The 27,875-nt window shown below is 35.2% G+C and overlaps 1 long non-coding RNA gene across 1 annotated transcript in view; it reads right to left on the reverse strand.

Annotated features, from left to right (window-relative positions):
* Positions 1–5,731: 5,731 nt before the first annotated feature.
* Positions 5,732–27,875, reverse strand: part of LOC132540733 (uncharacterized) — a 698,115-nt gene continuing 675,971 nt past the window's right edge. Inside the window, exon 3 of the long non-coding RNA XR_009551891.1 lies at positions 5,732–5,802. This is a non-coding gene — a long non-coding RNA (uncharacterized LOC132540733). The remainder of the gene's footprint in view (positions 5,803–27,875) is intronic.

A 27,875-nucleotide genomic window follows, 5' to 3' on the forward strand; every position in this document is an offset into this window, starting at 1 on the left:
CATTAATTTCAAACATTCAAGCAGACAGCTTCCTCGCATTTTCAAGGCAGCTCTATATGCAGACAGTATCATCTGTAATAGCTCTGATGCAACCATCACAATAGGTCTGCCTGGATTCCAGGTATAGCACACGTTTACAAGAACTGTTTCCTCAGAAAAAGGAAGCTGCGGTCTTACAAGCAAGGAAAACATTTGGCTTGATGATGTAAAAATAAATAAATAAATAAATAAATAAATAAATAAATAAATAAAATGTGGGGAGGATTTAAAATCTCCACATACCACAAAACCTACAATGTTTCTCAGGTGACAGAGAAATTACTCCATCAATTTTAATATCCCACTAAGGTCAGCCAGCAAACCAGAAAATGTACTGTCTGCAAGGATAAATCATTACTCTAGAGACTTGACTTTAGTAGAATAAGTAAAAAGGGGTAAACTTTCTATTAATCCCCCTCATTTAGGCCTTTGATAGGTAAGCACAGTTAGATTCCTGAAAATGTTACATATGGGAAAGGGAGGCCACTTTAACTAAATGGAAGTTGGGATATAATAATATGAAAACTTTAAACTGCTGGCTTGTCCTCACTTTTTCCTACTAGTAATTGTAGGCACTAAAGTAAATAGAGCCCTTAGCTGCAGGAAATTAGGAAAATCTGCGTATTTGAGCTTTTTTCTCAGGAAGATTCCTAATGTACTTAGTTCTTTTGTTTTTTTTATGTCTATGTCTGAGCTCAAAAAAAGGAACCCCTATTAATATTTATTAACTTCAAATCAAAGAGCTTTAATTTGTTTCAAGTTGTGGAAAGCAGATTCCATACACTTTTATTCAAAAGCGTTGCTTTTAACTTATTTATTTATTTTTTATTTAAGAAAGGATTAATGCTTTTAACTTTTTAAATATGATTTACAATAGATAAATATTTCCATTTGATTAGGCAAATACCAAATTTCTATTTGAAATACACCTACCTATTCCTGATAAATTTCATCTAACCTCTATGGGGGTGTGTGAGTGAGTCTGTGTGTGTGTTTTTCCTAATCTTGTGAGTATTAACATGGCCCATTATAAATAACTGTCTTCCTTGAATGAAGAGTCACTGAACAGTTGGCCAGTCCCTTTTATCTAACACCACTCTCTGTGTTTAGATTTTGCTCTTTCTGGTATTGCTAAGGAATCAGAAGTACAGCTTCTATTTTAATGCTGCTCAAGGGTTTTAAAGGCTAAATTCTATAGTTTCTGAAGGTTTCACAGTAGATATTCCAGAAGGAAGTAATTACAAATTAACTCTCCCGTGTCCTTTTTTAAAATAATTTTTGTTACTAATAATTTGTTACAAGATTATAAGTTTACAATGTATAGGTCCACACCACACCACCCACCACCAAAGTTCAGTATACCCACCTTCTAACCTCCCAAAGATAGACACCATAGTTCTTACAAGTCTTAACAGTTTGCTTGCTTGTTTGCAATTTTGTTTTGACAAGTTCATGTAAATCATACCTCTAGATTCCACATATGAGTAAAATCATCTGGCAGTTAGTTGTCTTTCATCTCTTTATTTTACTAACCGTAATCATCTACAGTTCCATTTATTGTTGTCCCAAAGGACACAATGCCATCTTTATTGACTGCAAAGTAATAGTCCATGAAATATCCAATAATTTATTTAGCCAGTCATCTGTTGATGGGCATTTAGGTTGCTTTCACTGCTTAGCTATTGTAAATAATGTAGCTACAAACAAAGGTACATATGTTCCTTTGAATTAGTGCTGAGTGTCCATTGAATAAATGTCTAAGAGTGTAGAGGCCAGGCAGTAGTGCACTCAGTTAAGTATACAATAAGTATAAGGACCCAAGCTTAAGCCCATACTCCCTGCCTTCAGGGAGTATGCTTCACAGGCAGTGAAAGTCTGCAGGTGTTTGTCTTCCTCTCTCTTTCTAAATATCCCCCTTCTCTCACTTTCTCTCTGCCTTATCTTATAAAAATAGAAAGAAAAAAAGGGAAATAATGGCTACCAGGAGTGGCAGATTTTATTTATTTATTTATTTATTTATTTATTTATTTATTTATTTATGAGAAAGATAGGAGGAGAGAGAAAGAACCAGATATCACTCTGGCATATATGCTGCCGGGGATTGAATTCAGGGCCTCATGCTTGAGAGTTCAAAGCTTTATCTCTGTGCCACCTTCCAGACCACAGGAGTGGTGGATTTTAATTTTAATTTTTGAAAAAAAAAAGCCAAAAAGTAGTATTGCCAGATCATAAGGTAATTCCATTTTGATTTATTTAAGGACTCCATATAGTCTTCCAAAAGGGCTCTACCATTTTTCATACCAACCAGAAATGTAGCAGGGTTCCTTTTCTCCACAGTCCCTCCAACATCTGTCATTTCCTGGTTTGTTGATGTCAGCCATTCTCTCAGGTATGAGATGGTTACTCTTTGTAGTTTTAATTTCCATTTCTTTAATGATAAGTGAAATGGAGCATTTCCTCATGTGTCTATGGACTATGTGTTTCTTTTCTTTAGAAAACTGTTTAGTTTTTTGGCCTACTTTTTATTGGGCTATTTTTGCTTCTTTAGTATAGCATTAATTCTGTATAGATGTTTTATATCAGTCATTTGTATGATGTGTTATATGTAAATATCTTCTCCGATTTACTATGTTTCTTGGCTATTCTAGTGTAGTTTGCTTTTGATGTGTAAAAGATTTTTAGTTTCATGTAATCACATATATTTATTTTGTCTTTTTCTTACCTAGAAAAAAAAATCAACAATTCCAAGGCTACTGAGGATCTTGCACATGTGTGATATCATTGCTCTATAATTGATATTTTTATTCTTTTTACTTCATATAGATAAAGTAAGAGACAGAGATAAGGGAGAGATATACCACAACAATGGAACTTCTCCCTGTATCTTGGCTCTCCCATATACTATCAGAACTCAAACTTCAGCTGCATCTGTAACAAGGCACAAACCCTTCCCCATGAGCAAACCACCCAGTGCCACCAGATAATAGTAATTTTTTGTTCATTTGCTTTCTAGGGCATTCTAGGTCGCATGTGCTATAAGTTGGTGAATATTTAGAAACTGATCTACAATATGTTTAAATATAAATGACATTTCTACTAGCTGAGTGGGCTATAAATTCAATGAATTTTGCTAGATAAGTCCACAAAACAGTTTTTAATTTATTATTTTCAGAAAGAAAGGCATAAAGAATGTGAAATAGACTACAGCACCAAAGCTTTGATCAATGCAGTAGGGGCAAATTTGAAGCTGAGTTGTTTACATGTCAAATCAATATACTTAACTACACACATGAGCTATTTTACCAGCACCTCAAATAAAACTTTTGATAGAGTTTATAATACTAGCAACATAAAAGTGGTTTAGATGTAGTACATCTGCATTTTAATAAGTATTTTACTTGAGATATTTAAGGGTGAAGAATCGGTTCCTGAATAGCAGGGTGTTTTTAATGAATTTCTAACTGCTTCAGCAGTGAGATGTGGGTTCAAATAAGTAGAATCAATGATTACAAAATATTTTATATTGACAATTTAATGAATGTCAGTCAGCTTGTCTGGAAAGTCCTCAATATGCCATTAAGCATCTTATTATCTACCACACTGGCTGGTTTCAGATTTGATCTGAATCTTGACTCCAATTAAATGTGAACACTAATTATAGGAAATAGGGGTGGAGAACTCTTGACTTACACTCAATAGTTAAAAGAAGATATCTGATAAAATGTGGAAAAGCAAATCTTACTGAATTTCTGAATCATATATGCAGGAAAGAATTGGGTTGAATGATTTCTTATTAAAACCATTTAACCTGTTCCTTTCCTCAGAGTGTAACATCTAGTGCCCCACAACTCTACTTAACTGAGAAAAAAAATAGCAAGCTTATGCATGAATAAGGAATTCTATCATACAGTGGCCATAAGTGATGTGAGTCTACTTTTGCCAAGATGTTAACTTACTAAAATCTATTTTGAGGTCTTCCATGGGACACAAATTAACCTTTCTAGTTGGTTTTCTTTTTAAGGCTCTGAAAAAAAATCTTTTGCTCCCTGAACTTTACAGAAAGGGCAGTATTCAGAGAAGATCACCAAGTGTGACTCAGACCTATTTCAAATTCTTTATCCAGCAAACCCTACATAATCAAACACACACATACACACACACACACACACACACACACACGTGTGTGTGTGTGTGTGTGTGTGTATGTGTGTGTAAAAACATATTCACCATCTTGAAACATGAGTAATTATTGAAACTAGTGTTTAAAGTAAGTTTTGTTTCTGAGTTTTTACTATAATACTAAGAGGATGTAGGATATAAAGAACTCAAATTTCCAAAAGTTCCACTGAAATTTCTACATGTATATGATTATGCTGTTTTAAATTTTTGGTGAATTTTAAATATTACTATCATTTGCCTCTATCAATAAAGAAAGTGATCATTTTATATCCTCGCTAAAGAATATGTGGGCATAAATATTCACATTTAAATGAAAGAATATCTTATCAAAGCTTTGGGCAATCATAGTTCTATCATACCTGAAAACCTGAGGAGTATCCTAGAAACTGCAGTTTTGAAGAATTGAGAAAGTTTAAGTTAATTATTGGTGATGTATTTGTGACACATGTTAAGGAGTGAAAAGTCATGCTGATGTGTGTGTGTGTGTGTGTATGTACCCCCATATATATGTGTATGTGTTCTTATATGTATATGTGAGAGAGAGCTGAGTGGAGGATTATTTTGAAAGATGATGCCAGAACAAATTAAGAATTTTTCTAGAAAACAGAAAATACACTAAAGCAAAATGATATAGATTAGAAATATTATTAGAATTATTATTAGAATTTCTAGGTTTCATAACATAAACTTGCTAAAACTAGTTAACTTAAAATTGAGTTTCAATATGCAAAACAATTGTTTTGTATTATCCAAATTGACAGGATTTATTTGCATTTAATTTCAGCCTAAAGCCTCTTCATGAATCAACATTTAACTGCTGTTTATTGACCATGGTCATAATGAACAAAACATCTTAAAAACAAGCTATCAGTCATTTCACCAAAATTTTAAACCTTTTAACTGTTCTGTTTATCCTACATATAATTTTAATTATATCAACAGGTTTTAATAACAGTTCTATTACCAGAGTAATTAAGACAAAAGCAAAAGTTTGATGTTATTTATGATGTTCATTTGATCAAAAAGACATTCTCTAGTCAAGCAATAATGTTGACATATCTTCAATCTTCATTCTTCAATGTTACAATCAAATCATAGACTCTATCAAAATGAACTTTCCTTATTTTTAAGTGACCTAATAATGATTTATAAGCTCATAAGGTTACAGGGGTATAGTTCAAAACTACGCACACTCCCCCATGATAATTAGCATAGTTTTCACAAAATCTTAGAGAAAAATTTGACTACTTTTTTTTTTCAAGTTCAAGTGTGTTAGTTTTTTATATGGCATATATAAGTGAAACCAGCCAGTAGTTGCCTTTCAGAGAAGTGCTTGTCATTGGTAAGGGATATAAACTATAGAAATAAGAGATCTTGGCCACAAAAATTTGAAAGATAAAACTCACTGACTTTACCTTTCCCTCCCACTACCACTTTTTTTTTTAAATAAATGCTCAAACTGAACTTAAAAAAGAACAAACAGAATGAAAGGAACTTACGTATGTATATCCTCTATGTATAGCCTTGCTTCACAAAACAGTCAATGGCTGGAGGATAAAAAGTGTCAAACTCCTCAAGGTTTCCCTGAAAGGAAAAATTAGAAACATTTTGTTCACATTTTCTTGCAGCTACATGATAATAAGTCTAGGTCAGTTTCTAAGGGGAAAAAAATCAATAAAAATTGACACCATTAGTTTGATGAAATCAACCACTTAATGTTTAGAAATAATGGCATCAAAAAGTGTTTGATTCCAGCTTCCTTGGGCAGGTGACCCCATCAATGTGTCCTGGAGCCCCACTTCCCCAGAGCCCTTCCCCACTAGGGAAATAGAGAGACAGGCTGGGAGTATGGATCAACCTGCCAATGCCCATGTTCAGCGGGGAAGCAATTACAGAAGCCAGACCTTCCACCTTCTGTACCTCATAATGACCCTGGGTCCACACTCCCAGAGGGATAAAGAATAGGAAAGCTATCAGGGGAAGGGATGGGATACAGAGTTCTGGTGGTGAGAAATGTGTAGAGTTGTACCCCTCTTATCCTATGGTTTTTGTCAGAGTTTCCATTTTATAAATAAAAATTAGAAAAAAAAAGTGATATATCTCAATGCAATGTATTATAACTTGCAAATGTAGTCCTTAAATTTTTTTTGTCAATTAAAGAATCATGCTTTAGACATTGATTTATCAGCTAACTACAAAGCTATCTTCTTTTCCTTTTTTAACATTTTATTTATTTATTTTAATGAGAGATAGAGAGACAGAGACACCAGAGCACTGCTCAGCTCTGGCTTGCAGTAATGCTGGGAATTAAACCTGAGCCCTCAGAACCTCAGAGATGAAATCCTACTTGCATAATCATTATGCTCTTTCCTCTGCCCTCCCAATTTCTTATCTTAAAGCACAATTTTATTCATTAAAACATACTATTTAAGGCTTGGGAAAGACAATAGTTCAACTGGTAGAGTCTTGAACCTGCATACCTGAGTCTCCCTGATTGATTCCCAGCAAATGTGCAGAGTGGTGCTCTGGTTTGTCTCTTGCCCTCTAGCTCTCCCTCTGTCTCAGGTGAAGCCCCCTCCCCTATATGAATCATCATGATTCATAAATCTGATCAAAATGTTCTTTCCATATACACCAACAATTTTTTATTGAGGGACTTAATGCTTGACAGTACAATCATTGATATGAGTACAATATCATTATGCATAGAACCCCAAAATTCTCTCACACCCCTCTCTCCCCCTCCTTCCTTCTGCCCTCACAACTTCTGTTCTTAAGTCACAATTTTATTCATTAAAATGTATTATTTAAGGCTTGGGAAAGACAATAGTTCAACTGGTAGAGTCTTGAACCTGCATACCTGAGTCTGCATACCTGAGTTAATGTTTGACAGTGCAATCATTGATATGAGTATAATTTAATTATGCATAGAACCTCAAAATTCTCTTATACCCCTCCTTCCCCCTCCTTTCTTCCTTCTTCCTTCACTTGGTATCGGTCCTTCTTTTTTTTGGCTTATCTCAATTAATATGTTATTTTCTAGTTCCATTCAAGATGACTCAAAGGTGAAGACATCATTTGTAACAGCTGAGCAGTACTCTATCATGTATACATATCACAATTTTTATTAGTGATTTAATATTGATTTACAAGATTGTAAGATAATAGGTGTATAATTCCATACAATTACCTCCACCAGAGTTCTGGTTCCCATCCCCTCCATTCAAAACTTCCCTACTGGGGGCCAGGTGGTAGTGCCATGGGTTAGGCACTCATGGCACCAATAGCAAGGACCCACACAAGGATCCCACTTAGAGCCCCTGATTCCTGCAGAGGGGTCTCTTCACAAGAGGTGAAGCAGATCTGCAGGTGTCCATCTTTCTCTCCCCTTCTCTGTCTTCCCCTTATCTCTCAATTTTTCTCTGTCCTGTACAACAACAACAAAAGTGATGGCAATAATAACAACAGCAAGGGCAACAAAAAGGGCAACAAAATGGGAAAAATGGCTTCTAGGAGCAGCAGATTCATAGTGCATTTCTTTCTATATATTCATATAGTATTAAACACTGTTAAATACTTTTTTAAACATTACTTAGATTTTACATTGCATTATTTAATATTAAGTGAAATTTTAAAAGTTTTAAAATGTGGTCTATATTGTCATCATTCTGTTCTTGAACACTGCAAAAAGTTTTATATTATTACTAGCAAAATCAGATCTTTAACAAGTAAACATCATTTTGATTTTTTAATGAAAAAAACTGTACATTTCCTGATAAACCTTTTTTTTCTAACATATGCACATTTTAGAGAGTAAAGCAACATCTGATAAAAGCAGAACTAAAAATTTATGCCATACCAATGTCTCTGAGAAACATAATCATAGATGCCAAAATATTGAACAAGATCCTGGCCAACAGGATACAGCAGTATATCAAATAGATTGTTTATCATGACCAAGTGGGATTTATCCCAGGAATTCAAGTCTGGTTCAACATACGTAAGTCAATCAATGTCATTCACCACATCAATAAAAGCAAAACCAAAAACCACATGATTATCTCAATAGATGCCTTTGACAAAATCCAACATCCATTCATGCTCAAAACACTGCAAAAAATGGGAATAGACAGGAAACTCCTCAAGATATTGGAGTCCATATATAGCAAACCTACAGCCAACATCATACTCAATGGACAGAAGTTGAAAGCATTCCTCTTCAGATCAGGGACTAGACTGGGCTGTCCATTGTCACCATTACTTTTCAACATAGTATTGGAATTTCTTGCGATAGCAATCAGGCAACAGAAATAAATCAAGGGAATACAGATTGGAAGGGAAGAAGTGAAGCTCTCACTATTTGCAGATGATACAATAGTACATATGGAAAAACCTAAAGAATCCAGCAGAAAACTACTGGAAGTTATTAGGCAATATAGCAAGGTGTCAGGCTACAAAATCAATATACAGAAATCAGTGGCATTTCTTTATGCAAACACTAAATCTGAAGAAGAGGACGTCTAGAAGTCACTCCCATTCACCGTTTTAGCAAAATCAGTAAAATACCTAAGAATAAAGCTGACCAAAGAAGTGGAAGACTTGTATACTGAAAACTATGAGTCACTATTCAAGGAAATAGAAAATGATACTAAGAAACGGAAAAACATCCTATACTCATGGATAGGAAGAATTAATATCATCAAAATTAATATTCTTCCCAGAGCCATATACAAATTTAATGTAATACCTTTAAAAGTTCCACCAAGCTTATTTAAGAGAATAGAACAAAAATTACAATCATTTATTTGGAACTTAAGACACCTAGAATCACCAAAACTATCTTAAGGAAAAGAAACAGAAATGGAGGCACAACACTCCCAGATCTCAAACTATATTATAAGGCCATCATCATCAAGACAGCCTGGTACTGGAACAAAAATAGGCACACAGACCAGTGAAACGGAACTGAAAGCCCAGAACTAAACCCCCACACCTATGGACATCTAATCTTTGATAAGGGGGCCCAAAGTATTAAATGGAGGAAGGAGGCTCTCTTCAATTAATGGTGCTGAGAAAATTGGGTTGAAACAAGCAGATGAATGAAACTGAACCACTTTATCTCACCAGAAACAAAAGCCAACTTCAAATGAATCAAGGACCTAGATGTCAGACCAGAAACTATCAAATACTTAGAAGAAAAGATTGGTGGAACACTTTCCCACCTACATCTCAAAGACATCTTTGGTGATACAAACCCAATTGCAAGGAAAACTAAAACAAAAACAAATCAATGGTACTATATCTAATTGAAAAGCTTCTGCATAGCCAAAGAATCTATCACACAAACAAAAGAGACCCCTCACAGAATGCGAGATCTTCACATGCCATACTGATATATCTGAAATAGAAAAGAAAGAGGGGGGAGCAGCTATTTTGTTTTTGTTTGTTTGTTTGGTTGGTTGGCTGGTTGGCTGATTTTTGTGATCACCAGGAAGATGAGCTCAAACTGGAGGAAAATATCAGATAATTAAGCTTTTATCTTTCCTAAGGACCAATAAAAAATGAATGCACCAATGTAATGCTATTTATCAGAAAATCCAAAGCCATCTCGTTTTGTTGCAAATCTGTTGTACTGAATTAAAAACATTCACTTCTTTTTTTATGTATGCTGGACATAAATTTTAATAACTAGCTTTCAAGAATTGACCAAAACATTTTAGATATACCTAATAGGGCATTCCAATTAGACAAGCAGTCAAATCATTACTCCCTCATCACTACCCTGAATGTGGAATCCAATTACTGCCTAGATTTATTAGTTGTTGGGAGAACCTCCTAAGCAACCAGAGGTTACAAATTGGTTTTAACAGACTTATCTGTGGGAAACACATATTTAAAGTCTTTCTGAATCAGTGTAGTTAAATTATGATGACTTAAAAATTTTTTCCTCCCAATCAAGACTTTTAAATAAGATCTTAAAAAGATGAAATAAGAAAAAGATAGGGTAAATAATGTATCAAAAGGCTACTAAATGCAAAAATAAACTGAGCACTAATAGACCACACTTTTTAAAAAATATTTATTTATTCCCTTTTGTTGCCCTTGTTATTTCACTGTTTATTTCATTATTATTGTTGTTGTTGATGTCGTCATAGTTGGATAGGACAGAGAGAAATGGAGGAGGGGAGACAGAGAGGGGGAGAGAAAGATAGATACCTGCAGACCTGCTTCACTGATTGTGAAGCAACTCCCCTGCAAGTGAGGATGTGAAGCAACTCCCTTGCAAGTGGGGAGCCGGGGGCTCGAACCAGTATCCTTACACAGGTCCCTGAGCTTTGCGCCATATGTGCTTAAACGCTGTGCTGCCTCCCCTCCCCCCGAATCCCAATAGACCGCACTTTTAAAGGCATTTGAGCAAACTGAGATTTATTCTCCCATCTCAGTTTCGCAAAAGTGTGGTAAACACTATTTGAAAATTAGATGATTTTCTAAAAAGCTATTACTGTAAAACCCCACCTTATTGCTCACCAAATTTGCTGTAATGCGGGTGAGATTGTTTTTCTTTCACAATTTCTATTTGTTGATTTGAAGAGTGATACATTTTAAGATGTTTTTCATTTCTCTAAAGTAAATGCATTCTAATGTTTTGAAAAGCAAGAATTAAAAAGTATGGTAGTTCCATAAAAAGCAAATCACAAAAACACATTATGCAACTAGTGAAAGAAAATTGATTTTAAAAGTAACTATTTAAATGTTACTTTATTTTTTCAAACCCACACACAAAAAGTATACCCTGAGAAATATATAGGTCTGTTTTTTAACAGTATAAAGCTACATGAAAGACTGTGATGATAACGGTAGAGTTTTCAACATGAACTTTGAATAGTCTGAAGTAAAATATATATATATATATATACACATATATACATATATATATTTTATAAATATATATATATATATGATATTAAGTTTTAGGGACTGTAGACAAAAGAAACTTTTTTCGATCATAGTTATAGAAAATAGTTTCCTTAGTACATCAACTACCCACCTTTTAAGGAACCGGCCTACTAAAATAAGCTTTTCATATTTTGGAAAAAGTGATTTAAAGTCATTCATTTAAATGTACAAACTTAAAGGTGGAAATAGAGAAAAAATTATCCTGACTATTTTGTTGCAACTGAAGCTCGACAGGACTTCATCTCAGATTTAATAAGAGCAAGAAACAACTTTAAAAATCTAAGCAGTCTGTGTCACAATTACAAATATTTTCCTAATGGTTTTAATTTTAGCAAATATTATACTTATTTTTGAGACATCTACAGTATTAAATGATTAAGCATTTAAAGAAATACTGTCACCTAAAAAAAAAAGTTGTTATTTCTCAAAGTTAGTGTAACTTAAATACAAAGTTTAGCTCCAGACTATAATCTATTAACAGTTGCCTTCCCAACAAATCCTAAATATAATGTATGATCTCATCTGCTCATGGAAAAATAGCATCCTTCTTAGAAGCACATCTTCAGTGACAGCATTTCTGGAATGTTTCCTAGCTTAAATAAAGCAACATCCGCAGTATTGCACAATCATCCTCAGAAGTATTGCTATTTAGAAGCAGAACGACAATGAATAATGGTAAGAAATAGGGCAGTGCCCCCATGGGAACATAGAAGCCGAGGAAGCAAAATACTTTAAACTTCCTACTGCTTTTTTCCAGAGATTTAAACACCAGCAAATAAGGCCCCGTAGGCATATAAAGGATAAGAGTGAATTTAACCCTCTTTTCACCTACTCAGCTGTCACAGGGGTTATTTCTCTGTGAGTAATTTAAAGATTATCCAATTTCTTTTCCAATGTTGTGCAGTTGTGAGGAATCAGTATAAAGATGCATGGAGAAAGAGAAGACACAGTGATTTATCCTCAAAGTCGATTAACCTATTAAATGAAAGCTGTTAAAATACTATAGATTGCCAATTTAGCTAAAATAGCCCAATACAGCTGCAAAAAAGGAAGCTATGTATCCATATCCTCCGCATGACAAGCCAGAACATCATTATTCTTGCTCTAGGTTGGAATTTCTTCTTCAGCACTTTCCCCTGATATATTATGTTCTCATTCTTACAAACATGCAGGCACTTTTAAGTAGGACTTTTAATATGGTAATACTGATAAAAAGACTGAAAGAAATGGAGTTGTTTGCAGAAAGTAAATGTAGAGAACTGAGAACCAGTAGAAAACAACCCAGAGCAGATTAACTAACCAATATGTCCTGAAACCTCACATCTGCCCTGCCCCACTAGAGAAACATAGAAATCAGCTGTCAATGGTGTTTATGTACACTCCTAGTAAAATGTAGTCATATAAATCACTAGTTAATTAATACGAGAGGGGGAAAATTAATTGTATGTCTCGAAGTTTTTCAAAACACAAACTGAATCTTTTCAATATATAGGCTGAGTAATTGATATGCAGACTCTCTCAAAAGCCTAGACCAAGTAGATGAGAAGCAACCAATAGCACAGCTATATACAAGATACTGGGTACTGTACAGCAAACCCTAACAAAAGGACTTTTCAAAGTTAACCCAATTACCAAATAATGTGATGATAACATTAACTGTAGCTTACATGGAGGGAATGGGGATTCAGAATTCTGGGTGTAAGAACAGTGTGGAGTTGCTGCACCCCTGTTATCTTGTCATTTTATAAATCATTATTTTTTTTAAAAAAAGAAAATAACCCAGATGAAGGAGAATTTAAAAAAGACTAAGGGTCACTTTGGTATCCTCAACTTGGTATCAACTCTGAAATAAATATAGTTTTTCTCTCCAATTCTATTCAAGTCAGTCTAAATGACAGACTTCCACCCACCACACTTACAATTTTGACAATATTTTATTACAAACAGCATAAAATTCTGAGTTCTTTGCTTTTCCTTGTATTTTCCTGCAAATATCTTTTAATTCCTTAATATGAGTACCACTGAATAGTTGAAGAGTGACGAAAGGTTAAAGCAAAGTTGCACTGAGAATTCTTGAATACTAATTCCATTTATGGCATGTACCAAATGTTAGCACTTACTGAATATTTCTGAGCTTCAATTATCTATGCATAACACTGGAAGGACAGATTATTTCAGGGGTAGCACAGAGCTCAAAGAATACAAAACCACACAAAATAAAATATATTCTGATTGATGATTAAAGAAAATATGAATTTTGCTATTGTTTCTCTACTAAAGTTGATGTCATATTAGTTTTGCATGATAACCTATAATTAATATGTCAAATTAGTGTACTAATATTCACAAAGCAAAAATGACTCAAAACACTGGGTTTGAAAGGTAACAAACTGTTTGATTTAAAGATCAGGGTTATTTTTAGGCAAAGGCTAGACACCAACCACAAAATTATCTTGCAAAGTCTACATTTATCTGTGGTGAATAATGCAAACAAAATAAAACAAAACAAAACAGATAATCAGCTATGTGGATTGGAACATTAATCTCAAAGAACTCCTATGGGAGTTTGAAAGTTACCTTTGGAATTCCTATAGGCTTTCTAAAATTTAAAATTTTTTTATGTACATAAAATAAAATACATAAATAAAAATAAAATGAAATATAAATAAAATAATTAAATTTTATGCACTTTATGAAAATACATAAAGTTTTATGTATTTTTCTGATGTGTTTTGTAGCTTACACCTATAATTCAAAGTGATTTATTATGCAACCCAAATGGGGAACTGATGGTTCTTAATTCAAGATGAATATGACACAAAAAGACAATGCCAAATATGTTTTTAAAAAGACAGTCTAAATAAGGAATATAAGGCCTGTCCACCCACATCTAAAATTCTATGGATGGATATTCTTTAGTAAGGTATATATCTAAATGAGTAATCATGCATAATAAATTGCGGTTCCAGAACAAATATCCTGATAATAAACTAACAATATGAGTTAAATTAATTCTTCTTTTTTGAGTACTGCCTATTTTTTTATGCTTTGTAACATACTGATATAAAATCAGAATCTGTAGCAAGTATTTAAAGCCCCATCCTCCACTGAGAATGAATTTTTATTTTTTTCCCTGTAAACTATGGCCTCATACATGATTACCTTAATCATTCCCAGCCTCTATTTCTATTCATATGGGGGAAACAGGATGAAAAATGGAAAAGGTGATATAACACAGAATTGGAGTTTCCTTCTGTGTCATAGCACTTCCTACATGGTGATGGGGATTAAATCTGGGGAACCCACATCTCAAAATCATGTCCAATTCACAAACTATTTCTTTGGTCCCAGAAAAAGGCCTTGACATAGAAGCAAGCAGGTTGAGGAATATCTTGCATTACCATTGCAACAGGGCATATTCTTTCTTGTTTCACTATTATTTACTTTTGAAGAAAGCTATAATGCATTACAATTATGAAACTAAAGGAAACAGAGTTCCCTTATAATTGATTTTGTATGCTCACAGGAGTAACAGAATAGTATCTAAGAGATTTTTTCTTATAATATTCATTTGCACTTGAGTCACAAAAAAAAGACATAATAGATCATCAAAGTATAGAAGATAGTAAACTAAAATACTAAACTTTTCTCTTTATATTTAATACATGTGTTATAAGGACAAAGAGTTCACTGGGTAGAGTAAATGTCTTTCCATGGCCCAGGCTCAAGCCCCAATACCACAGGGGACTGTGGTAAGCAAAGGTAGACTGACCCCCCCCTCTCTACTTTCTAAGAAAGAAAGAATGAATGAATGAATGAAAGAGAGAAAGGAAGGAAGAAAGAAAGGGTATTGGAGTGTTAAATCTCACATTTCAAGGTCAGGTTCCACTAAAGTAAATGAACAATATATCATAATTATTTTATATAAACTTTTACATTGTCTCCAAATTTAAAAAAATATGTTTTGGGGTGCAAAATTGGAATCAAGATTGGTTGATCTTATCATCTTTCCACATAAAAAGTAGGCGAATAAACATTTAAATAACACAGTCACAAGTACAAAATCAGACTCTGGTATTAAATACCTAAGTGACTGGCTATTGTTTTGCATTTCTCCATATTTATAATATCACATTTGGCCTTTTCCCTATTACATCATTAATATTAAACTCAATTAATATTAAACTCAATTAATATTAAACATTAATATTAAACTCAATTTATTGATTAGAATATTGAAGTTCAGAGATTGGCAATTAGTCTCAAGATTCCAGAACTAGTTGAGTTACTCATAGTGTTCATAAAATATATAATGTATTGTAATCTCTACTTAAATATGTAATGTATCTGAGATTTCATAATATAAACATGTTACTACTTCAGATAACATGTTCAAGAATAAAGCAAATATTTATTGTGGAAAATGGCCACTAGTCTGTGCTATTACACAAGAAATGATCTTTAAATTCTAAACTGCAATAGCTCCATTTATTTTGCATTTGCAACTATCTGTAATGTACTATACAGCAAGTAAATACTCTAAAACATTAAAATAATACAAATGCATTAATAGCTCCCATTTTACTTAAATATTGGAAATTTTAGTAGTTCTGTGATATTGATTCTTTATAAAGTATGTGGATATTTAACTATCATACTTTCCTATAGTCTGATTTATTACATACTATTCTAGCAGGTGCATTAACTAATGATAAATAATTTGAATATATTACTAAAATACTTTATAAATGGCTTTTCTGGATAATTAATTAATTAATAATTTCATATAAATATGCTAAAACACATACATGTGATAATTTCTGTACTATACACTGTGCTGTTGTTTATTCAGTTTTCTCAGTAGAACACAATTGCTTCTTTGAATGGGATTAACCTTTTATCTTCACCAACTGTCTTATGCTTCACTGAGAAATATCAAGAATTATTAAATTATAACCTCAGCACTCAAAATTCTTTCAGGATTTGGAAAAATTGACATTTTAAACTAAAAGCAAGATTGCAAACTCTTCGCTTTTACAAAATGCTGCTTCAAAATGGTCTAAATTGATTTTTCCATGTACATGACAGACTGAAAGTCAGAATGTGAAAATATGAAAGTATATTAGAAGTTGTCTCAGTCACAATGATTGCCACCTCAACATGCTTCACCTCAGACTGTGTCCAGAGACTTCATGTGTGGAATGACAACCCTTCAGCTTCATTACTCGGGTGAGACCTTCCTTTTATAGTACACTCTAATTTCATCTCAGGTGGTTCACTTTTTAACAAAGTCCCAAAACCTAGATATACACCAGTTTCTGTGAGAGAGAGCATACGTTCACATGTATCCATAAACTACTGCAAAATATATACCTGAAAGCAGAAGTACACTAGAGTTTGCAGTGAGTACCTCCGTAACACTTCCCTCCACTATTCCAAGCTTTGGGTCCATGATTGCTCAACAATTTGTTTGGCTTCGCATGTTAACTCTCTTTTCAATCACCAGGTTCCAGATGCCATCAGGATGCTAGCCAGGCTTGCCTGGATTGAAGACCCCACCAATGTGTCCTGGAGCTCAGCTTCCCCAGAGACACACCCTACTAGGGAAAGAGAGAGGCAGACTGGGAGTATAGACTGACCATTCAATGCCCATGTTCAGTGGGGAAGCAATTACAGAAGCCAGCCCTTCCACCTTCTGCAACCCTCAATGACCCTGGATCCATGCTCCCAGAGGGATAGAGAATGGGAAAACTATCAGGGGAGGGGATGGGATATGGAGATTGGGTGGTGGGAATTGTGTGGAGTTGTACCCCTCCTACCCTATGGTTTTGTTAATTAATCCTTTCTTAAATAAAAAAAATTAAAAAAAGAAGTTGTCTCAGTATACTTTACTGTTTCTCAGAAAACAATGCACAACTATATCTTAATAACTTATTTACTTGTAATAGAGCTATAGTTTATTTAAAAGAAAAGTATATTCATTTAAACATGTACCATTTATCTGAAAAAAGACTGATGTATGATTAAAGTTAAAGAACAATTAACATTCCACACTCAATTAACAAAGATGGACAAGTATATGTGGGTATTTAGGATAATATTTCTATAGTGAAAGAAAAATAGTCTAACTAAACACTTAACTTTGTTTAAATATGGGAATATCAGAAGGAACTGCACTAGTCCCAAAGCACCACTAAGTATCTATTTTATAGGCATTTATTTTGGATATTCAGTGAGAAGCAACTACAGACATCTAAACTATAATATGTTAAGAGGTAGCAGATGGTGGTGCACAGGATTATGTGTGCATAATACCGTGTGCAGGACCAGGTTTAAATCTACCATCCCCACCTGCAGGAGGAAGCTCCACTACAGGTAAAGTAGCAGTGCTACAAGTGTCTTTCTCTATCTCCTTGTCTTTATCAAATTAAATAATTAATTTAAAGAATAAGTTAGGGAAAGAGAGAGGCTGGGAGTATGGTTCGACCTGCCAATGTCCATGTTCAGTGGAGAAGCAATTAGAGAAGTCAGATCTTCCACCTTCTGTACCCCATATTGACCCTGGGTTTATACTCTTAGAAGAATAAAGAATAGGAAAACTATCAGGGGAAGGGATGGGATAAGGAGTTTTAGTGGTGGCAATTGTGTGGACTTGTACCCCTCTTATGCTATGGTTTTGTCAGTGTTTCCTTTTTATAAATAAAAAATTTTAAAAATATGTTAAACGTAGTAAGTAGATCAAATGTACATGATGATTCTCAAATCAAATTTAAATATCATTAATTTTGTTGCTAAGGACGATTAGTAATCAAATGTGTGTGTGTGTGTGTGTGTGTGTAACAGAATGTTTTAATTATCAGGGAGAATAATGCCATAGCAATTTTATTAGATTGAGGGAATATAATACTTTAGAATAAATGGGGGTCCAAAAAAAGAATCTAGCCAAGGGAAATCCTTCTTATCTTTACAACTTAGTATCACTGGACTCTGTTTTACCACTGTCCATCTGATTTCTCCCAGCTAATTCCACTACCATAATTACACTTTTGTCAAAATCTTGTTTTGACTCCAAATGTATGAATATGTTGAACTTTCATTTTTAATGTGCCACACAATCATAACTACAATCACAGTAGAAAGTGGCTTTTATCCTTACATTGCCATTACATATACCTAATTCTAACAGATCAGCTAGCTGGCTGACCATAAGCAAAATATTTAAATTTACTTAGATATTGTTATTTCCTGTAGCAAGTTACTATCAATTCCACAAGCCTGTCACAATCACAGTCACAGAATCAACTTGTGATAGAATATTTAGCATCTTTTCACTATCTTCCTTATCCTATTTACGGATATTTTTAAATCTTTCCAGCAGAATTCCCAAGTAATCCTCATTTCTGATGCTTTTCCTTGCAGCCAAGTGAGCTTCCGTGTTTCCTACCTCTAGCACCAGTTGCCTCCATCTTGAAACTAGCTGTCTGCCTTCTTGTTGGAAGTAGGAAACATATAAAGGGTGTGTGTGTGTGTGTGTGTGTGTGTGTGTGTGTGTGTGTGTGTGTGTTGTCTGTATATTTCCATTGCTATGTTTTGTAACAGTGAAACCCCACAATTTTCCTGATCTTTTCCTTTGTTGTGCTGCTTTTCTTAACCCCAGCCCTTATTTCCTGTGTGCTCTTTGTCCTGACTTGCTGCCCTTCTCTTCTTAAACTATTATAATCTCCTTTTCTTTTTTTTCCTGTTCAACAAGTGTTTCAGATTCTCCAGTCTTTTATAACCACTGTCTGTTTATTGATTCTTTATCTATTATTCTTGGTGGCCCGAGTCCTGACTTCTTGTTCTTACTCTATTTTTGTAACTGATGTAATAGTTTACAAGCCTGTGTTTTAGTGACACAAATTTTTGCCTCTTCAAAATATACACCAGCAGGAGGAAGATAGTTATCTACCAGATGGACTCACTTGTATGAAAGAGCTAAAGAAACAAAGTAAAGGAAGTGGCAAAGTAAAAATAAATAAATACATAAACAATTCAAGAGGCCTATGATTTTATTAATTTTTTCCTGAGACCAACAGCTAACATGCTGGTGGGCTAAAGTTATTGTCTGGAGAGATGGTGTCAGAGTTAGAAGCAGGATTAGAATATGAATCAAGGCAGAGAGTAGCTCCCAAATACAGGGAAAGTATATTAACTATAGGTCCCACCAATTTGATCTGGGGCCCTTGTCTATTCACACTCAGGACAGGAGCCTGTGTAACCTCTGCATCCCTGTAGGTCTGAGCTCACATTCCATGGACATAGCTAGGAACATTCTAGGTTGCAGTCATTTCAGGACCAGTCTTCCTTGAGTGGCAGAGTACTTTGACACAGCCTCCTTTGGAGAGTGGGGCAGTCCATTGTTGTTCTACATTGAGGGCAAGCTCCTTAAAGGCCCACTAGAGGGCTTATGATGTGGTTTCTGATGGAGAGGACCAGTGACGGTGGAAAGAGGGATTTGTTAGAGGCCTATGCCTATCATATCTATGTGGGAATTCCAGGGTTCCCTGACGAGGGTCCTGGAAAGTCATGAGCCCCTTGAAAATATTTAAAACAGATTTCCTAGCTTTTTCCAAAATAGAGGTCCCAAATGTCATTTGCTCTATTCTTACCTTTACATTCCTGATTACTAAACAATTTGTTCTGCTTTATATCTTAATGCTTTTTAGCAACCAAGTTGCAGATGTTACCAACCTAATGTCCCTTGGCAGACAACCTCGCCGATGTGTCCTGGAACCCCATCTCCTCAGAGCCCTACCCCAGGGAAAGACACAGACAACCTAGGAATATGGATTGACCTGCCAACACCCAGTTCCTGCAGAGAAGCAAGTACAGAAGCCAGATCTTCCACCTTCTGCACCCTATCATGATTCTGGATCCATACTCCCAGAGGGATAAACAATAGGAAAGCTTCCAATGAAGGGTATGGGATACAGAACTCTGATAGTAGGAATTATGTGATATTGTAACTCTTTTATCCTACATTCTTATCAATCTTTATTAAATCAATAAAAAAGTTTGGAAATAAATAAGTAAATAAATAGATAAATAAAAGCCTACTTTATATCTGCAGAGCTGAGGTTGCCAAATTGGAAATGCCAAAGGTATGTGATGAAGTGATATTGGCATTTTGGTGGTGAGTGTGGTATGAAAACACACATACAGGCCAATTTTTTAATTTTCTATTTTAGAGAGATTGGAATTGAGCAATAAAATGAAAGATAAAGAGGCCAAAGAGAAACACCAGAGCACTGATCCACCATCCATTGAGTTATGCTCTTCCAGCCATATCCCCATGTGGTGCTAGGGCATGAATCTTGGAGTTAGCACATACTCTACTAAATGAGTTCTCTCCTTAGTCAATACATATTTTGAAGAGGTACAACATGCGTCCTTAAACACAACAGTTTTGTAAAACAGTGTAACTTCAATTAAAAAATACATTGTCACACCATGCCCACCACCAAGTGAGAATACCCTTCCAGCATAGTTTTTTGTTTGTTTGTTTTGTTTTTTTTAAGAAACAAAGCAAGGAAACTGACAGAATTAAACAAACAAACAAAAAAAAAGAAATTTTATTTATTTATTATTGAATAAACAGAAAGAAATTGAGAGGGTATAGGGAGACAGAGAAGAAAAAAAGAGAGAGAGACACCAGCATCCCTGCTTCACTGCTCATAAGCTTTCCACTTGGCTTTGTTTCTTTATATCACACATAAGAGTATCACACATAAGATTATCCAGAAAGTTTTATTATCTTTCTTCTTCTGATTCATTTTACTTCTATGTTGTTAAAGTTCGGAGCTCCAGCAGGCTGGGCTAGCATCGCAACGGTAGACAGAGACAGGGACACATGGCTGGGCTGAGAAGCTGCAGTTTAGTCTTTATTCACGAGCAGGCAAATCACCACACCATGTGCTTCCCAGTCATTCTTCCTTCACGGCTGCTGCTGGGACTCTGGACGTCCTTAGCATACGGGGTGGGGAGAAAGAGGGGTGCGAAACTAGCAAGGGCCAAACCAATTCTCTCAGAGTTGGGGGGAAGGGGGACAAACCGATATGAAACATACCAACAATTCCCTCTTCTGTTTTTAACTAAATGACCACAGTATCAGGGGTGTGGGGTGAACAGAAACCTATATCGTACAGGCATTTTCAAAAAAGAAACTGGCACAAACATGGAGATACATGGAAGTGAGTAACAAGAACCAGTGTGCTGCCAAGGGAAGGCCTGAGGGGGCCATTTTTTGCCTCTGTGGGCAGAACTTTATCAGCTTAAAAAAAAAATTTCCTGTCTCTGGGGGGCGTACTTGCCTCAACGGGAATTTTTTAGCATGGGGGAAGGGTGTGGCCTAGAGTCCCAAGGCATGGCTGCAGTCAATCTTTGAGAAACCCAGCAGTATAAGAGGAAGCTGCTAGTTTTGTGCAAAGTGTCCGAGGTGTACCAGTGAGTCTGATAGAAGTGTCTAAAGCAGATGTCCACTGAAGAATTGCCAAGGGGTGAATTGTACGTCTGTTTCGATGGGGAATGTCAGCCATCAGAATTCTGCTTTTCTGTAGAGAACTTGACAGCTGCAATTCACTTACTTATGAAACAAAACTTGTAGCAGGTTAGAAGTTTACCACAACTGATAACTCTATCACAATTGGAAGTCTCTTCTAGCATGATTTCAAGGCTATTTAAAGTTCAAACAATAAAATGTGGAAAGGCAAACAAGAACCATAGAAAGAAAAAGGCCTCAGGCATGAGAATTATTAGCATAACCATAGCGCAATCTAATGTTTCTAATTGAGAAGGAATTTGAGAGTTTTACATATCAACAATGTCTTTTTAACCTTTTGTTACACCCATTCAAGATGGAGACACACCCTAGGTGTGCGCAGGTTTTTTTTTAGACCAACTTAGTTAAAATATATTGATTAACTAATTTTTACCTCAAACTTTAAATGCAAGTTAATTTTATCTTTATGAGAATTATGTTGAAAACCTTTTTCATTTAACTTTGCCTAGTAAGAATTTAGCCTTAAAGTTACATTTTTAACCTTAAAGTTAGTGTTACCAAACTTTAAACACACACATACACATGGTCTTCAATACACAAGGAGAGAAACTTTTGTTACGAAGACATGTCATTTCAAACACGAATTCAGATCTGTACTGTCTTAGCTGTTCGGGGAGTGTGTTGTCTAGCGGTGGCCTCTTGGGCAACTTCACTTCTAGGAATTTTAGGTTGCGATCTCTGCACAAATCTCTGCATATTATAGCTTGTCTGCCTTCAGACCCGAGCTGGAGATCTCGGCCAGGGGCCCAGTTTCGGAAGGGAGCCCACGGTCTCCAGGTGGTCCAGGATCTGCCCAGATTTCATAGCAGGAGGGTGGGCGGGCCAACCATGCAGAAGGCATGGGCCGAGGTGCCACGTGGTGGTGGCCAGGATAGGCCGCAGCGGCCCTACGCCATGGCCCTGCCATGTCGGCCGAGCAGCGTGGAGGGAGCCGGAGCCCAATGCCTCGCACCACGCGGCAGAAAGCCAGCTCATGCGGGCTGGCGTTGGGCAGAAACCACAGAGTGGTCCAGTGATAAATGTTCCAGAAACAGTAAAACAGTCTCATGAAGAAAGGGCAGAGGCCTTTGGAGATCTCTTCACAAGCAGAAGAGAAGGCCATAGTACATAGGTAGCCAAATTGTCTTCACTTATCTGAGAGATGTGCAGGTCAGGTCCACGTGGGCTCCATTTGTTGTTAAAGTTCAGACTGGCTTCAGCAGGCCGGGCTAGCTTCGCGGTGGTAGACAGAGATGACCAGAGACTTGAGGACACATGGCTGGGCTGAGAAGCTGCAGTTTAGTCTTTATTCACGAGCAGGAAAATTACCACACCATGTGCTTCCCAATCATTCTTCCTCCGTGGCTGCTGCTGGGACTCTGGACGTCCTTAGCATACGGGGAGGGGAGAAAGAGGGGCGCAAAACTAGCAAGGGCCAAACCAATTCTCTCAGAGTTGGGGGGAAGGGGAACAAACCAATATGAAACATACCAACACTTCTACAAAGCACTATAAATACATATTAACTTAACTATTAAGTCTTCAAAATAAATAAAAATTGTATTGCTTTAGGTAGAGAAAGGGACGGTAGCACCCAAGCTGCCTTTTCATATGACTGGGGGCAGGCTCAAACTTGGGTTGTGCTCATGGCATATCACCACACATTCCAAGTGAGCTACTTTATAGGCCTTGTACATACAAATTGCAACAGAGTCCATTTCAGTAGGCAGAAAAAAGAAAAGGCTATTTTCCAGATGACTTCCAAATATTGGGATGCTTGAACTAAAAGCTATTTGAATTATTAGGGAGAAGGTATTTAATTAGGTTACTTTAAGACTGGGAGGCAGTTTTAGCTCTTGTATAGGACACAGATAAGGTTGAAAAGATTCAAAACCATAAATTGTGACAAAAAACAAATGAGAAAGGCAAAGTACTAGAATGGAAAGCCATGATGTTAACTTGGAACTAATCAGGACTGGTACCATCTCAGATAGAATGAAGACAGACACCAGGTTGGAATTGGAAAGGATCTTACAACCCTCTTCTTCAGCCTCCTCATTTTCCCAGGATGTCTAACATATATTACTTCCTTCCTGTCTCCTGGGATCCATACTTAGAAACTTTGGCCCTGCATGTTCAATGCTTTCAGAAATAGTAGCTGCCTTAGAACATATCGAACTGGATTAAAAGGAGAAGCAGCTTCCCTAGTAAGAAACCTATATGTGTGTGTAGAACACACTTAGCCATCTGTTCCTTTTTCCACTTTAAATCAGTTTCTTCTTTTTATACCAAGTGATGTAATGCTACCAAAGCTTTTGGGTCACTATTAATAGAGTTATGAGAGAAATTTATAAAGGTAAAGTCAGTTAACTCTTCTATGTGAGGATGTTCAAAAGATATGTCCAAATCTTAATACATAGATAGCCCAACTACTTTTAACAAATATACAAGTAAGGTAGATTTTATTGGAAATATTCTTATAAAGTGTTTATAAAAATAGGAATTCTAAGTATTCCAGTGCCAACTTCATTATAGAAGAGTAGATTGGCTTGGCTCATAAGCTGAGTCAACACATTTATCTAAAGTAGCAAAATGCTTTCACCTGACAAAGACTTTTAAGTGAACCAATTAGTCAAGACTCATTTTATGGTAACATGATCTATCTTAAAGTCTAGTAAATTACTCTGGCACTTATCACAATGTGATCCTATTACATAATATAAACTATTTTTTTAAAGAAGCAGGTTCTATATATATATATGGAGAGAGACCATACCACCAATGCACCTGAGTAATAGTCATGGCAAAAATCAGCACACACTATCTAAGTGAGTTATTTCTCCCAAACTCTTTTTATATATTCATTCACTTTTTTAAATCACTATTTAGGTTCTGTGAGGCTGAGATCTTATCTGTTAAGTATATTTCTTTTGCCAAATGTCAAGGATCATACATTTCAAATCCATTGAATTAGAAAATCAATAACAATTCAAGGGGAGTTCTAGCATGAGTTAGCATGAGGTCTGAGCTGGATCACTAAAAGATAGGTTGGAGTGAAGACAGAAGTAAACAAGACTGAAATGCTGAAACATTAAATATGGGGATGTTCTTGACCACACTTATGGACTTTGCAATGTATAAGAATTATCACTCTGGGGGGCAGGCGGTAGCACACACGGTTAAGCATAGACATTAGAGTGCACAAGGACCCAGGTTCAAGCCCCTGGTCCCCACTTGCAGGGGGAAAGCTTCAGGACTGATGAAACAGAACTGCAGGTATCTATGTCTCTTTCCCTCTCTATCTTCCCCTCCTATGTCAATTTCTCTCTGTCTCTATCCTATAATAAATAGACAGTATTTTAAAAAAAGAATTATCACTCTATGTCAATGTAAAAATTAACTTTACTTGGTAAAACCTGAAAAACATGCTCTAAATAGTTTAAATATGTTTTTACAGAATTAGTTACATAATAAGCCAACAACCAAGTCTCCATGAAATCTTTTCAAATGCATGTCCTTGACTGCTTTTATTTTATTTCAAGTTTTACATTTCATTTTGTATTTCTGTCTTTTACTCTTAAACTTAAATTCTCCATCAATATTTTATATATTATTGTTCCTTATGCATTCTGATCTGAAAAATATTCTACCCGTTTTCTTGGAAAATTACATAAAGTCAAATGCTAGTTCATTCTATTTAACAAAAAGGATAAGCCTATGTTATTATTATTTTTCATAAGTATTGACATTTCCTAAAGCAATGTAAATTATATTCTGTCCCAAGGCCTGCTAACTGCACCTTAAGTAAATCAGAAAGCAAGAAAGTAAGAAAAAAAAAAAAGGGAGGAAGGAAGGGAGAAAGAAATGCTGTACTCACAGAACAGATTTGACACCCACATAAAAAAGAAAAAAGTATTGAAACCACCAAATACTGAGCACCTAGTATATTTTTTCCTACAAGCATGGAATGAAGTCATTTTTATTTTTAAATGAAGAGCTCATTTTGTGTGTTTGAAAAAGGAAAGAGAATAATGTCCATAATTTTAAAGAAAAGAATTCCATTCTAGTTAAACATGGATTCTTTATAATGTGATAATCATTGTTCTCATACCCCTTAAAGTATTATAAACATGAATCAGGGAGGTCAGACCGTGGAGTACTAGCTAGAGTGAATGCATTACTATGATGAGAGCCCAGGTTCAGCCCCCACTGCATACCTGAGGTAGGGAAACATCAAGAGCAGTGTAGCAGTGTTTCAGGTATTCACCCCACCCCCAGCTTTATTGGAAAAGAAAGGGGAAAGGAAGGAAGGAAGGAAGGAAGGAAGGAAGGAAGGAAGGAAGGAAGGAAGGAAGGGAGGGAGACCCATATCTATCCATCTTCACAGCAGTGAGCCCTCTCTCCAGACTAATGAATTTTAATTCATTTTTGTCTGTTTTTCATCACAATGTACTTTTTCCTCTATAGTATTAGTGATATCACAACATTTTTTTTATGTCAAAGGACATAGTTTTTCTTATTCTTCATGCACAATATATTCCTTTTCTCTAGACAAAAAAAAAAAAGTTTTTCTTACTGATGGATACATTTAAATTCCTTCTCTTCCAAATACAGTTGAGCTTTCATTCCCTTTTTATTCAAGTAAATAAATCTAACAGCTTCATTTTTTTTAATTCACATACAACTTAAAGATATGTCTTATACCCATGCATTTTATTTGGTTAATTATTTAGACTTCTCTCTTTACTTATATTGCAATGCAATCTTCAGATAGCACCTGGCCTTAGAAATCAATAGCCACTATTGATGGGATAAAGTGGAGTACAAGATGAAGGAAACTTTCTCTAAAGATGAGCTCATTCAAACAGATGAGGTTAAAAAAAGGCACCCGCTTAGTGGCAAACTCCCAAAAGAAGACACACAGGAGGGAGATGTGCTAAGAGTTGGAACAGTGTCATTCTCCACCTTCAAGTCATCTGTTCAACTGTAACTTGAAAATACTGAAAAACCTGCCTTTAAGGTAAAATCAGGCCAAGCTATGCTAAACAGAAGAAAATGACATTTATGAGGTACCTATTATACTTCAGGTGTTGGGTAAATGGGCATTTTTTCCACAAATAATCTGATTTAATTCCTAAAGCACATGAGATATGTGTGTATGTGTTCGTTTTTTTTTTGTACAGGTGTGAAAATTGAAATTAAGGTCACACAACTAAAAAGATCCAAATTAAATGCAAATATTTCTCAGAATCTACTTTTCCCATTCAAATACCATATTTCTTTCCTTATAAATGCTTTTCTTGCCATCCATCCAACCATTTACTCATCCCTCACTCTCCTATCACTCCTTCCTATAACAAAATAGTCAGTATTTAATATAAACTTATTAATATGTAAAACATCAAAAATAATAATTAATTATACTAGCCAAGAAAACAATGTGGTTTTCATTTTATATTTTATCAATGTTTAACTGATAGTTTTCTAAATATTACATCAACATAAAATGTATATGAGTGACAGCATATAGTATACTAACAGATGTTTTTTCAAAAGGAACATAGATAAGGCAGGAATTGTTTGGTTCATTTTATTTTTTGGAATTTAACTTTGTAAAATTAAAAAAAAAAAGGTAAATAAACAGAAAAATGGCCACTGGGGATGGTCGACTTGTACCAAACCTCTGTGATAATAACCCTGGTGGCAGGAGGAGGGGAAGATAGAAGTTAAAAGGTAGTTCAAGATCTTACTTCTGCATGCATATTTCCATTAGTTTTAGTAGTCTTTTTCTATTTTTTTTTGTCTCTTATAGTCTATTAGTAACTGTCAGAAGTAAGAGGAAAGAAATGAAGTTTTGGTAAGGCATTTGAATATTTTATGGTATGTGTGACCCATTGTAATCACAGAAAAAAATATGATCATCTATAATTTCCATGGATGAAAATAGTTAAAAACTATGGTTGTGGACTCTGCATATATAATTTATTCTTTCCCAGAAGGAAAAAAAGACTAATGAGCCTTTAAATGAATGACAAATGAGCATAACACATCTTTTTTTGTAACAGTTCACAGAAATTTTAGATAATATCATATCTTTTAGTAATATAATATACTGTACTGTAAT

This window comes from Erinaceus europaeus, chromosome 10 (genome assembly GCF_950295315.1).
Source record: "Erinaceus europaeus chromosome 10, mEriEur2.1, whole genome shotgun sequence".
Taxonomy (NCBI): Eukaryota; Metazoa; Chordata; class Mammalia; order Eulipotyphla; family Erinaceidae; genus Erinaceus; species Erinaceus europaeus.